This window comes from Gekko japonicus, unplaced genomic scaffold (genome assembly GCF_001447785.1).
Source record: "Gekko japonicus isolate JY-2015 unplaced genomic scaffold, Gekko_japonicus_V1.1 scaffold1195, whole genome shotgun sequence".
In the NCBI taxonomy this organism is placed as follows: Eukaryota; Metazoa; Chordata; class Lepidosauria; order Squamata; family Gekkonidae; genus Gekko; species Gekko japonicus.
This window is the reverse complement of record NW_015176007.1, coordinates 284,145-297,509: the sequence shown is the minus strand read 5'-3', so window position 1 is coordinate 297,509 and position 13,365 is coordinate 284,145. Positions and strand designations below refer to the sequence as shown.

Below are 13,365 nucleotides of genomic sequence, written 5' to 3'. Positions count from 1 at the left end.
CTGATTGGGTGCCAGGAAATCTTTAAGAGATCAAGACTTGGGCTGTTTAGAAAGCAAAGAGGCACCATTCTAACGAGGCCCTTTTGAATTCTCTCTGTGCCTTCTTCCTTTCAAGTGGTTTCAGTTGAGGAATGTTCTCTGTTCAGGGCCCTGTCCCAGTGCTATCAATGCAGCCATGGGAGTCAGTCTGTTACACATTGTTCAGGGCTGCAGGGTTTGAACAGATGAGTCAGTGCAATTAACTGACCAATGAAGCCATTTGCAGATAATTTGTTTGCTGTGAGAGGGCTGTTTATGTGCTAGAAGTGGGTGTGTGTGTGTCAGAATGGCTCTGGGGAGACCAGGGTCCAAGAGAGGCTGCCTGTTACATCTGTGCATGAGTCCCTGCTTCTTTTTAATCAGCCTCTGCTGGAGGTAGGACATTCTGCCCCGTCCGAATAGGCCATTTCTCATGCAGTAGAATAGCTTGCCCTCGCAGGGCGGGGGGACAGGCTGCTGCATTTCTGTATGAATCACTGTTCTGAGGTTGAACATTTTGTATTACATGGGCCAGGATTAATCTCATTTTGCCATATTCATTATATATCAAGGTTGGCATCACAACGAAGGTCAAGGCTGTGGCCATGTAGACCTTGGGGAATGATTCAGCAAAAGGAGCTGTCAGAGGAAAACATTCTTGAGGTTCTGTTCCTGATCTGGAACTCTTCTGTGACTGCTGTGTCACGTGAATACACAAGGTCTTCAGTGAATTCTGCTGTGAACATGCTGTTCTATGTATAGCAGGCCTCTTGCCAACACAGTTAGAACATGTACTTGGAGGCAAAAAGAAACGCCTCCAAGATGCATTTTTTTTCAAAGACAGAGGATTTGGCAAGCGATGTATAGATCAGAATGCCATCCAGTTCGGAATAGTGCCTCTGTGCTTTAATTTGTTGAGATCATCTCTCTCCTTTGCACATTCTGGCTTCTCTTCTGGGGGAAATTGACAAGCCTATAGTACTTGCACGTTCTTTGTCCCTGATGATCTGTGTGTCTGTTTCAGTGAAGCTTAAATCCATGAGCTGGCAGCCTTTACCTGCTAAGAATGCCTGCCTCTGCTTTTTCACCTCCCAACGAGAGCATACAGCACTGTGTTAAACCAAATAGCCAAGTATTGTCTTCCCCCAAGGTCTTCTGCAGAAATCCTCTTTCCCAACTGTGCTAGCTCCAACGGTCCCTCTAAGCTGTGGAGACTTGTGAACAAAAATTCTACTTTGTGAGGTACTGGCATTAAAAGTTGTGAGCATGCAATTTCACGGTAAGTGAAACAAATCTTCCATTCAATCGTAATAGCAGGAGATCTACAGGTGCCACCTGGAGGCTGGCAACCCTGCCAGCAGAGTTTGCGTTGATTGAAGTGGAATCATTGCAGCAAACCTAGCAGCAGAGACCACACTCAAAGTTGGCGGGGAACTGATGAATGTTGGTGTCACTTTTTAACCTGGATTTTTCACTTATACTAACGTGTCTTGAGCTTTGTTGTTGTTTAGAATGTCCTTTGGTGCGTTCAGATGGCTCTTTAGATCCGTGCGAGGCATGGGTGCCTCTTGGATTTAAATGTAATGTCCAGACATCAACATCTGGGAAATGTCCATCTTCTGTGAGCATCCCATTTTGCTGCGCCTCGGAGCCGTACTAAAAAGATTCTACTTTAAATCTGGAGTTTTCGGTTCCAATGGGCCATTTGCGAACTTTCCCCCGTCTGATTGTTCCAGCACACAATTAAAAATGGCACCTGTTCGGGACGGTCTGACGTCAGACCGTCCCAAACGGGTGCCATTTTTAAAAAATCTTGATTCTGCGCATGCGCAGATAAACAAGGCTGCAATATCATGCCTATGCGCATGTGCAAAAAGGTCGTGTCCCCCCCCAGCTTTACCCCCAAATCTACAGGAATGTCCCTATCTGGAGTTGCCAACCCTATCTACAATTATGGTGTAACTGCAGGCTCTATACTGGTTTGTCACCATACTTATGAAGTTTAGGTGTATTTGGGAGGTGGTTGTAAGAGAGCCCAAACAATTCTCCTCCGTGGTCCTTTCCGCACTTGGATCTCATTCCTGGTTTTATCAGAGTTCAGCTCGCGACACAATACCTTGCATTTATAATTATAACAGCATCCGTTTATACTGGGACAAGTGTGGGGCAAAACTGGGGTGACCTCAATATAATGTGGAAACAAAAAACACCGCGAGATAATTACAGGGGTGAATTTGAATGTAGTGTAGAATGTAAATTTGGGGGCAGGGTTGAACCAGGATCTAAGGTCTAGTGCAGAATCACCCCAAGTCTCCCCCAAGACAGTACCATGGAAGGTTCAGGAACATTCTGTCTGCTCAGGATTATTGTGTTGGCCCTGACAGCTACTGTGGCTTCTGAGAAGGGATCGCTGCGCTTGATGCTGGGGAAGCACTTGAAGGCCAGTTCATTTCTTCCTTTCTGGAAATTAAGCTCAGGCCCGTTCAGCCCAGATGTTGGGCTAGAACTGGGCCACTGTCAACACAGAAGTGGTTAACAGCATGGGTTCTGAGCTCCAGAACACTCACAAGTATGCTAAATAATGACATCTCTGAAAGGAAACGGAGCAGAGTTCTGCAACTCTTTGGTTTACCACTTTAGGTTTCAGTTCCTTCTTTCTTGTTAAACCGAGCAGAAAGAAAGCTCTTTGAGATGCAAAGCAGAGCAGGGGGGCTTTTTCAAAATGGTTTAATAATTGCAAGACTTCCTCTTCCTGCTCATATAAGTGTTTCTCCTCAGTGGGATTCTGCTGCTGTTTTACAACCATAGCCCTAAACCACTGAGTTTAGTAGACTGATGTGCAAACAGTGTTCTGCAGGGGCCCATTTCACACATCACAAGGGAGTTTTCGTTGAGAAATAATTCACATAGTTAAAAGCTCCTGTGAGTCCAATATATCCGGCTGCAGAGGAGGCTGCCTGTTGCATCTTTGCATGATGTATGTTGGCTTCACCTCCTTCCAGTCAGCCTCTGCTGGAGCAGGTACTTTTGCTGCATTGAGTATAGTTGGAGTGTTTGTTTATGCGTGATTCAGACACACAGCAGAATGACTGATCCCCAGAGGAGGCTGCCTGTTGCATCTATGCATGAGTTGCTAGGTATGTGCTTACTTTCTGTACAGCATATGTATTCGTACATAAACTATACCAGAACCATTCTAAGTCTCCAGAACTTCTTCCTCACAAGGAAAATCATCATGTAAAAACCTGTGTTGGTAATTTCCCTGCTTTGGGGGAAGCTGGGAACATGGAATTATAATGTAATTAGGACTGTAGGCTAGTAACGAGAACCATGTGTTTGTTATGCTTATCAACTTTGGTTACACACATGATGGTTTATTGGCAGTTGTTCTCTGAGGAGCTGGCCTCGAAGTTCTCTTTCTTGCAACTTGGCTTGCAAAGAAGCATTACATTGCATACAGGAACGTTCCTGGAACTGAGCATTGTTTCCTTCTCTTTATCTGTTGCATCTGGCAGTCAGAGGCGCATATTGTCTTGGGACACGGAACTTTATGGAAAAGTCTGACTCCACCCCTTTGAGGCAAGCTGGAGCAGGGACGGCCCCTCTGGAATCTCACTGCTTTTAACCTAAGGAACATTTTATTGGGAACATTTGGCTGTACAATCTCAGAAGAATATACAGTTGACCAGAACAATTGGTTTCTGGTCTTTATTCCATATTTTGTATATGTATGGTTGTATGTATTTTTGCATATCAGCCAACATTGTTCTCTCTGTATTAGACCTCTGAGGAAGGCCTGTAAAGGCCGAAACGCGTTAGGTCTATCTTATTAGCCCTTGTATATTTTTATATTTGTATATGAGGTATGAATGGGCCCTTGTTTGTTATTTTAATTTATGTTGAATAAATACATGTATATTTTGGTATGTTTCATAATTAGATTTTTAGAGTTGGCCCTCTTCTATTCTTGACCTTTTTAGGTTCTGAACCCTCTGGAATCTCTACAGATTTTTTAGAGTTGGCCTTCTTCTATTCTTGAACCCTCTGGAATCTCTGCTGTGGGAGATGCATGGGCTGTGGAGGAAGTGATTTGGCGGTGGGGTCTAGCAGAGTTTTAGGCTACAGATGCGATGCCTGAAAAATCGACTGTCATAGCAAGAGGTCCTGAGATGCTGTTTCTGGAAACATTAATCCTGCAGGGCTGTAGCTGTAGTTCTTCAAGGAACCTGAGCTTAAAAATAGAAAAGGGGTGTTTGGGTGTGTTCAAAGATGCACTGATTAGTATCAGATGTGCAGGGAGCACCTGTTGTCATTTTGAGTGGCACTTTGTGCTGGAATGCTCAAAGATTACAGGAAAAGATTGTGACCCTCTTTCAGCAACAGGCATAATCAGTGCAGACCGTAGAGATGCAACAGAATCACCTCTCCTCCCCGCTTCTCCTGTTATAAGCTGTTCTGAAAGGTACTAAAAGACAAGCAAGTCAAAACATCCACTCACATGCACAAACCCATCACAATCCTATGGAATGTTCATAAACATCCTGTCTACCTGGGCTGAATGTATTAGTAATAAGAGTTGCTCAATGACCAGTGCCGCTTCTGTAAAAGAAGAAAAGTTAACTTTGGGCAGAGTTTGGGAATCTACATAAGATCCAGAGCAGGACCAGCCAGTCTCAAATGTCCTAAAAGTTGTGTGAAGAGGGAATCAGTGATATGGGGGTGATGGGAACTACACCTGCTAAAATTTCCTTATTCCCTTGAGAACCAGGCTTGAAGGTCCCAGTCTGCAGACTTTATATGGGGGGGAAACCATCTTTGAATGCACCCTGGTTTCCTGCTCCCTGCCAGTAGAAAATTAGCGCAGCTAGGAATAAACTGGATTACATCCTCCCTCCTTCCGTGGTAACGTGATTTTTTTATTTGCTGGGGAAGCTTTAAAATTGGCACCCCCCTCATCTACAAGAACAGTGCAGGGGCGGACCAGGTCCTGGTGCTTGCCCAGAGACAGAAAGCGTGGTGTGTTGCCGCGTAAGTGGTGGTTCAGAGGCATCGGGAGGTAGGATCTTGAAAGTGCTCACACGCATCTAGGCATGGATGAAAGAGGCATCTGGCAGGGCAGGTTGGAGGAGACGTGCTATTGGGCCAAGGAGAAAAAGGGTTTGGAATTTTGTTCTTTTTGAGCCTCATGGGTCCTTGCAGATGGTAGGACAAGGTGGAACCTAAGATCAGAGGTCATTTCGGGGGGGATCGCGGGGGATCGCAGTTCCCCCGGGTGAGGTATGGGGGGTGGGGCACATGACGAAGCCCCGCCCCCTACTTCCGGCCGCCCCGCTTCCAGCTCTCATTCAGCCAGGAGGTGGCAGGAGAAGAGGGAGGGTAAGTTGCTTCCTCCCTGCCTCTCCCCACCCCTGCCTGCCTGCCTGGGGCCAGGGAGGGCCTTCGTGGGGCTTTCTTGCACTCCCGCCGGCCTTGCAGGTCCACCGCCGGGCCCCTCATGGGGCTCAGCAGTGGAGCTGCAAGGCCGGCAGCGGCGGCCGGGACCGTTGGGGGCGGGATGTGTGGCCTTATGACACACTTCCGGTGATGTCAGGGGGTGTGGCATATGCTAATGAGTTATGCTAATGAGTTCCCCTAGCTCTTTCTACGAAACGACCCCTGCCTAAGATACATGAACAACTGACGGAGAAGTGTCCATGGGATTCACGTTAGAACTCACACTTAAGGCCATCCTCCATTTTAGCTTTTCAACCCCAGAGATGCTACTGTGGAGGTTCTATTTATTATTGTATTTGATTTATCGGCTGCCCTTCCCTGGGAGCTGGGCTCAGGATGGCTTACGTCAAAGGTAAATACAATATGATTGAATTACAACAGCATTCAAATACTTAAAAACAGTCAGAAAAACAGCACTAAATCCAAGATGATGGTAATTTCCACCGATCCCCTGGGTGGAAGGGATATGTAGGAATAAAAGGGGAGGTGGGAGTGTGGGAGTGCCAGACCATTGCTGTCCTCAACCAAATGCCTTGCGGAACATCTCTGCCTTAAAAGCCCTATGGAAAGGTGGTAAGTCCCATAGGGCACGGATGTTCTCCAGCAGAGAGTTCCGCCAGGTGGGTTGGTTCTTTCAAAATATACACTGCATGAAAACTTTCCAAGATACCATAAGCCAGTCTCCAGACACTGAAGTCCCCATTCACCACCAGGGATCAGGCTGTCAGGATGTTAGACAATGTGGGGTTTTTTGACGTGCTGCAATGCCATCCTGGTGGGCCAGGCAACTTTGAAAGGACAATCCAGTCATAATTTGAATGTCAGCTGGCGAGCCTTGCCCCCTCCGAAGTCTCAGCCCATGAGGTGTAAGTTAAGTAACTGTGCAGCACTGGGGAAAAGTAATCTGTGAGCTTTTTTGAGGGATAAGTGAAATATCCTGAGTTCTCTGTGTGGTGGAGGCTCAGAGTGTGGGAGTGTTTGACCCAACATACCTTAAAAAGAAGACTCACCTGTATGCTGACTCCCATGGGCTGAGCCTGGTTTCCACCCAACTTTGCTATGAACAGGGCAGGGGTGAATCTGATACTGTCTGAACCTTGCCCCTCTTCCCTTTCTTTGGGCAAATGGTTCATTCTTTTTAGATGTTTATATCACCCTGTGTGCACATATTCAATTCAATGTATATTTGTTTCCCAGGTTTTGTATAAAGGAAAAAAGGCAACCCCCCCCCCCTTTAAGAAAAGCTTCTAAGCTGCCAAATGGAGGTGAAGGAATTGGAGCAGGTGATTTCATAACATCTGCATGGCCCACCAGCCAATCAGCGACACTTAAAAAACAAAAAACAAGCAAAACTGAGCTCAGCCCTAGAGAGAAAATTGTTCATCCAGCAGCTTTGTGGGGAGTGTACTTCCACAGTGCCTCCAGCTATATACATGAGCATTTGGCCATAGAGGTAGTACAGGAAATTGTGGAGTACTTGAGTCCTCTGGGGCAGAAATAAGTTGCCTCGAGTGCCCTTTTCCAAGCCACCCCTTACTTGATCCCCAAAAATATGGCGTTCCTGCTATTTTTCTTCTTTGCAAAGGGAACAGCAGGAGTCTAATCTGAGCTGAGGTATGTACTGGCTTGGAGCAGGGAAGGGACCCATTTCGGGTCCTGCCTCCAGTATGCATTTAGCAGACGGCTTTTGGGAAGCCACTGTGTGCCTCAGCTTCCCACCTGCAATATGAGGCTATTTGGTACCAGCCTGGTAAGGATCACCAAGAGGGCACAGGGGAAGTGTTCCGAATACTCTCAAGGGCCGTATGCATATGTCACACTATTGCCGAGAGAACCATTTCAACAGCCAAAGTGCAACATTTCTTGCTGATAATGTTTTAGAGTCTAGAGTCAACTGCTTACAAAGGGCCAACGCAGACGTATCCCTTGGAAACAGAGAGAGAAAAACAATTAGGAAAGCAGTGCACAAGCTCTGACAAGAATGGTGTTTGTTGATGGGCTGCAGAACGCAAAGGAATGAAATCACGTCTGCCACCCTGGCACTGAAGGCTGGTTGGCAGCTGTCCATCTTTGCAGGACAATCAGTTTGCAGCCTTGAAGCTAAGGATGAATCTGCCTTCCCAGAGACAATTGCAAATGCCTGGAGTGATACATAGCCCCAGCCTTTGCTAAGCATTTGAACCCCCCACCCCAGCTGGGATTCCACGGAAGGGCGGCTGCAAATGTGCCTGGAGTCCCCTTGACTAGACCAGCCCACGGTCCGCCTACCATGGGACCAGTCCAAGGATTGTGGGCCCCCCTAGCCTTGCTCCCTCCATTGCTTTGTGGGCTAATCTCTGGAGAACATCTTTGTGGCAGCCTGTGCTTGCCAGGGTTATGTGGCTACTTGGTGAAAGTATGTGATGCCACTCAGTAGACTTCACACCTACTAGTGTCTGCAGCTATCGGCCTGCGCTTGGTCATTTGTTGGGTCTCCCGGCTTAGTTTACAACTAGCTATTGTCCGTGGATTCACTTACAGCTCTGCCTGAAGATCTAAGATAAAGGTGGGGGGAAGTATTTTTTTAAAAAACTGTAAGCTCCTTGGGGCAGGGGATGATCATCTTATTCTCTGTAAAGCATCAGGCACGTTGATGGCATTATATGTAAATGGTAGTAACAATTGGTCTGTGGGGTGCCCTGGTTCTTAGGATCAGTGCTGGTTTGGGACGGTTCAGTGTATGCTCTTTCCAAGCTAGCTTGACTTTGACCCAGAGGAATTTTCTCCCGAGTCACATAGATTCTGTTTTGGCAAAGTGTCCTAAAGGCAGCACTGGTGTTGTGTTGGGCCAGGATCTGGGGGATCCCTGTTCACTCTTCCATGGAAGCTTGCTGGGTGCCCTTGGGCCAGTCACACTCTCTCAGCCTAACCTACCTCAAAGGGTTGTTGTGTGGGTAAAATGGAGGAGGAGAAGACAATGTAAGCTTCTGTGAACTCCAATTGGGGAGAAAGGGGGGGGATATAAATGAGGTAAATAAATACAAACATATGATTCATTTGTCTTTATTAGATGCACCAATAGGTCCCATAACGTCTCCATGGGCGATTGCCCACGCTGGCTCCTTATATTACCCCAGAGAGTGGGACTGTGGGACCCAGAATAACACACACAGTTATTGGGGGGCTGGGGAAGGAGGGTGTGCAGGAGGAGCTGTGAAGCAGCATTATCAGAACAACACTGGAGTTAGGGTGGCCAGATCCAGGCTGGGAAACTCCTGGAGATCTGGGGATAGAGCCTGGGGAGGACACGGACCTCCGTGGGGTACAAGGCCATAGAGTCCACCCCCTCCCAAGCATCCATTTTCTCCAGGGGAACAGATCTCTGTTGTCTGGAGGTGAGCTGTGATTCCAAGGGATCCCCTGGTCCCATCTGGAGGCTGGCACCCCTGTGTGGGGTTGTGGTTGTTAATAATGTCTTGTCCCCTCTGCTTTACAGAGGCCAGGCAAATGGCTGCACCCAAAGGGCATGCAGCCTATATTTCAGTAGGCAAAAAGGATATGAAAAAGCAGAGAGCCAGTTTGGTGTAGTGGTTAAGTGTGCGGACTCTAATCTGGGAGAACCGGGTTTGATTCCCCACTCCTCCACTTGCACCTGCTGATGTGACCTTGGGTCAGTCACAAGCTCTGGCACAGCTGTCCTTGAAAAAGAGCAGTTTGTCTCTCAGCCCCACCCGCCTCACAGGGTGTCTGTTGTGGGGAGGGGAAGGGAAAGGAATTTGTAAGCCGCTCTGAGACTCCAAGTGAAGGGCGGGGTATAAATCCAATCTCTTCTTCTTCTTCGTCTACGTCCAGATGATTCAGTTGGCTGAACCATTTGCCAGTTTGGCAGAGATCGGTTTTTATCTTCTTTTTTGTGAGCCCTGGATGATGCTGTGTAAGCAAACGTGTAACGATTGAGAACAAAATCTTCCGAGCAAGAGAAACACCCTGCCAGGCTTGCACTGTTGCTGGCGGGGTCCAAACCAAGCCCCTGCAGACGTGCTAGGGTCGCCAACTTTAGGCTGGGGCATTCATGGCGATGTGGGGGGTGGGGGAGGCCCGGGGAGGGGTGGGAGTGCGGCAGGGATGTGATGCCATAGAGCCCACCTTCCGATGCAGCCATTTAATCCGAGGGAACTGCTCTCTGTCATCAGGGGAGCAGCTGTAATTCTGGGAGATCTTCAGGCCAAGCGTTGCTGCTTTGAAGGGTGGACTCTATGGCATTGTACCATGCTGAGGCCCCCCCCCTCCCCAAACCCCACCATCTCCAGGTTCCACACCTAAATCTCCAGGGGTTTCTCTACTTAAGAGTTGGCAACCCTACCCAGGCCCCACCTGGCGGCTGGCAATCCCGGGTGATGCCACAGGCCCTGTGAGGGATGCCATTGGCCTCCCGTGCTGCTGGTGACTGAGACTGAGCCACTGGCACCCTCCTCCTTGGCATGGCTTCGTTTGCATGTATTCTGTGGTCTTCTATGCTCTTTATCATTGTACCTGTCATAGGAACGATGATTGTAAGAGAGTAACACCCAGTGCTCCCTCTAAGCTGTGGAGTCTTGTGAGGAAGAATTCTTCTTTGTGAGCTACTGGCATTCAAGTTGTGAGCGAGTGATTTGGCTGCTGCATCAGTTAGTTTGCGCTGGAGCCCTCCTTCCTGAGCCAAGACAGAAATGTGTGAGCCAGAGACTTAAAAAACTGTAAGCTAGCTCACACTAACTCAGCTTAGAGGGAACACTAACATCCTCATGTATGTAAGTGCAGTTTTACTATGAAGGTTTTTTACACCAGTGGAAGATGTGTGTGTGTCTGTATGTATAACAAAAATTGATATATTTTGATGCATAGTTTTTGTATTTAGAATTTGATCGGTGTTTTTGGAATATAATGTTAACCTTTCTTTTGTAATTGACATTTATATTCCCATATGTAAGGGTTTTTTCCTCTCTTTTTTCAGTCTTTTTGGTTACCGAGCCTGTTCTTTTGTTTGTTTTACCGTCCTTGTACTGCTAGAAGCAGTTGCTTAGATGAAGAACTGGCCTTGGGAAGGGGAGGGAGCAAATGGACTTCCGATGCCCCCCCCCATACTCTTCTGTTTCTGAAGAAGAGTTAGAATGTAACACAAGAAAAAGAAAGGAAGGAAGCATTAAGAAGGGAATGCACCTTACCCTTAATTTCCCACAGCTGTGTACCAAGTGGTAGTCTGAGGAATAAAGCCCAGCCCACATCCAATTCAGACCAAAAAGTGATGAAAGGATTAACGTGGCCTGCTGTCAGTGGCCAGATGTGGCACTGGTGGTTCTCTGCGCTGGTTGCCTTGACAGTGGAGTTTTGAACATCCTTGGCTCTGTACTCCTCAAAATAAGAATAGGAGTGAGCAGGAGAACCGAGCAGGGTCCTTTCCGGAGGCTTGATTTTGCTGGTGCTGGCGGACAAGGAGCTGGCTCACAATTCCTTCCATCTGCTGTGAGCTGCGGCTGGTGGAGTCTGACCAGGTTGCTTTCAAAACAGTCCCTCATCTGTAAGACAGGAACAGTGCTACAGGAGCCAGCCAAAACTTCGATGGGGTTTGCTTTGAGGGAGAGGAGGGATCGCGTGCGCCCAGTGCTGGGAAAGGCAAGGAGACTCAGATGTCATATGTTGCTGCGTCCAGATCACCAGCTCGATCTTTGGCTGCTGGCCTCTCCTGGCAGTTGAAAGTGCTTTTAAAAATTTAAAGAGTTTAATGTAATTGATGGATGATTTTAAAAGTACACAGTGCTGGGATTGAAAATGTCGTGACTCTCTGGTGAGCAAAGGCAGGGCACCGTAAGACTTGTAATGTGCTCCCCTCCTCGCCGAATGAGGTGTTCCCTTTTCCCCTGTTGTCAGGTGGTTGTGTGAGTAATTTACTCCCGTGCCCTGATCTTTGCAGACTTACGGTGGGAGTCCTGGTAAATAAAAGCTCTGTTTATAGAACATGGCTGGCAAATCCCTAGATGGTCAAAAGCAGGGGCAAGTTTGGGAATCATGCCCTTCTTTGGTGCTCTCTGTTTCCCCAAGAACTGTGTGTCTCCTCCCAGGTGATCTTTCCCCATCCGGCAGCCCTTTGCCGTTGCACCAAAGAGCTGGACAAATCCTTTTTGCTCTCCTCCAGGGGGCAGAGTCTGGGAAATTAGCCTGGGCAATAACACTTCGCTTTGGAGTGACCCTTGCATCCTTTATTTCAAAGTGCAATTTGCATAACACATAAAAGAGCCCTCTGCACATGCTCTGAGGCATTGTCCTTCCTCCAAGATAGTAAAGATAAAGGTTTCCCTTGCTCGAAAGCTAGTCAAATCTGAATCTAGGGGGCAGTGCTCATGCTCATCTCCGTTTTCAAGCTGAAGATACCGCTAGTCATAATCCTGAGCATCTAGTCCTTCTTCCTTACATGTAGACAGCAGAACTTGATGTTACTGGATTTTAGCAACCCCTTATTCCCCTTGTAATGCTAATGTGGGGAGGGTGTACTTGCAGGTAAGTATCTCAGGAGGAGGAGGGGGCTAAACCTTTCTTATTTATTTATTCATTTAATTTATATCCTCATGGTGGCTCATGGTGGCTCACAGCATATGAATATAACAATTTAAAAGATTAAAACATAATACAGTAAAAATTAAAATTCAGCTCTACACATAAATCAGCAGATGGTGATAATCCAATTTAAATACTTTCAGAGACTTTAACCCCTGCATGGGCTAGTTTTTGCAGGTGAACAAATTCCCACCAATTCATACATGTGCATAGCAAGGTAAATAGAATGGACCAAAGAGCTGGACAAATCCTTTTTGCTCTCCTCCAGGGGGCAGAGTCTGGGAAATTAGCCTGGGCAATAACACTTCGCTTTGGAGTGACCCTTGCATCCTTTATTTCAAAGTGCAATTTGCATAACACATAAAAGAGCCCTCTGCACATGCTCTGAGGCACTGTCCTTGCTCCAAGATAGTAAAGATAAAGATTTCCCTTGCTCGAAAGCTAGTCAAATCTGAGTCTAGGGGGCAGTGCTCATGCTCATCTCCGTTTCCAAGCTGAAGATACCGCTAGTCATAATCCTGAGCATCTAGTTCTTCTTCCTAACATGTAGACAGCAGAACTTGATGTGACTGGATTTTAGCAATCCCTTATTCCCCTTGTAATGCTAATGTGAAGAGGGTGTACTTGCAGGTAAGTATCACAGGGGGAGGAGGGGGCTAAACCTTTCTTATTTATTTATTCATTTAATTTATATCCTCATGGTGGCTCATGGTGGCTCACAGCATATGAATATAACAATTTAAAAGATTATAACGTAATACAGTAAAAATTAAAATTCAGCTCTATATATAAATCAGCAGATGGTGATAATCCAATTTAAATACTTTCAGTGACTTTAACCCCTGTATGGGCGCTCAGATGTACTAGTTTTTGCAGGGGAACAAATTCCCACCAATTCATTCATGGGAATACCTGTGCATAGCAAGGTAAATAGAATGGATGAGTAAGGCCTACCTGCCAATTTCACTTCTGATTGCCAAGAGTTTTCCTTCTGGAGGAAAAAGAGTATGTTTTTTGTAACATGCTATCCAGTTCTTTCATGATGCATAATCATCTCCATGCATTCTGGAGGGGGAGGCATTTGTAGGCAAGAGGTGGTGGATATGCAAGGGATTAATTCCTCCCCCCATGCCACTCCTCATTCCTCCCTTGCACTGTCCATGCATTCCTGTTTTCTCAAAACCAGGGATGGTTGGTGGCTTTGATGGAAGGCAAACTGCCCCCTTCAGTGCCCCCCCCCCATTCATATGTGCAAATACCTCTCCCTAACCCCCCTCTTCAGCA

The 13,365-nt window shown here is 46.9% G+C and overlaps 1 protein-coding gene across 1 annotated transcript in view; it reads left to right on the top strand.

Annotated features, from left to right (window-relative positions):
* Positions 1–13,365, top strand: part of ENTPD2 (ectonucleoside triphosphate diphosphohydrolase 2) — a 42,950-nt gene that overhangs the window by 12,458 nt on the left and 17,127 nt on the right. The window lies entirely within an intron of this gene.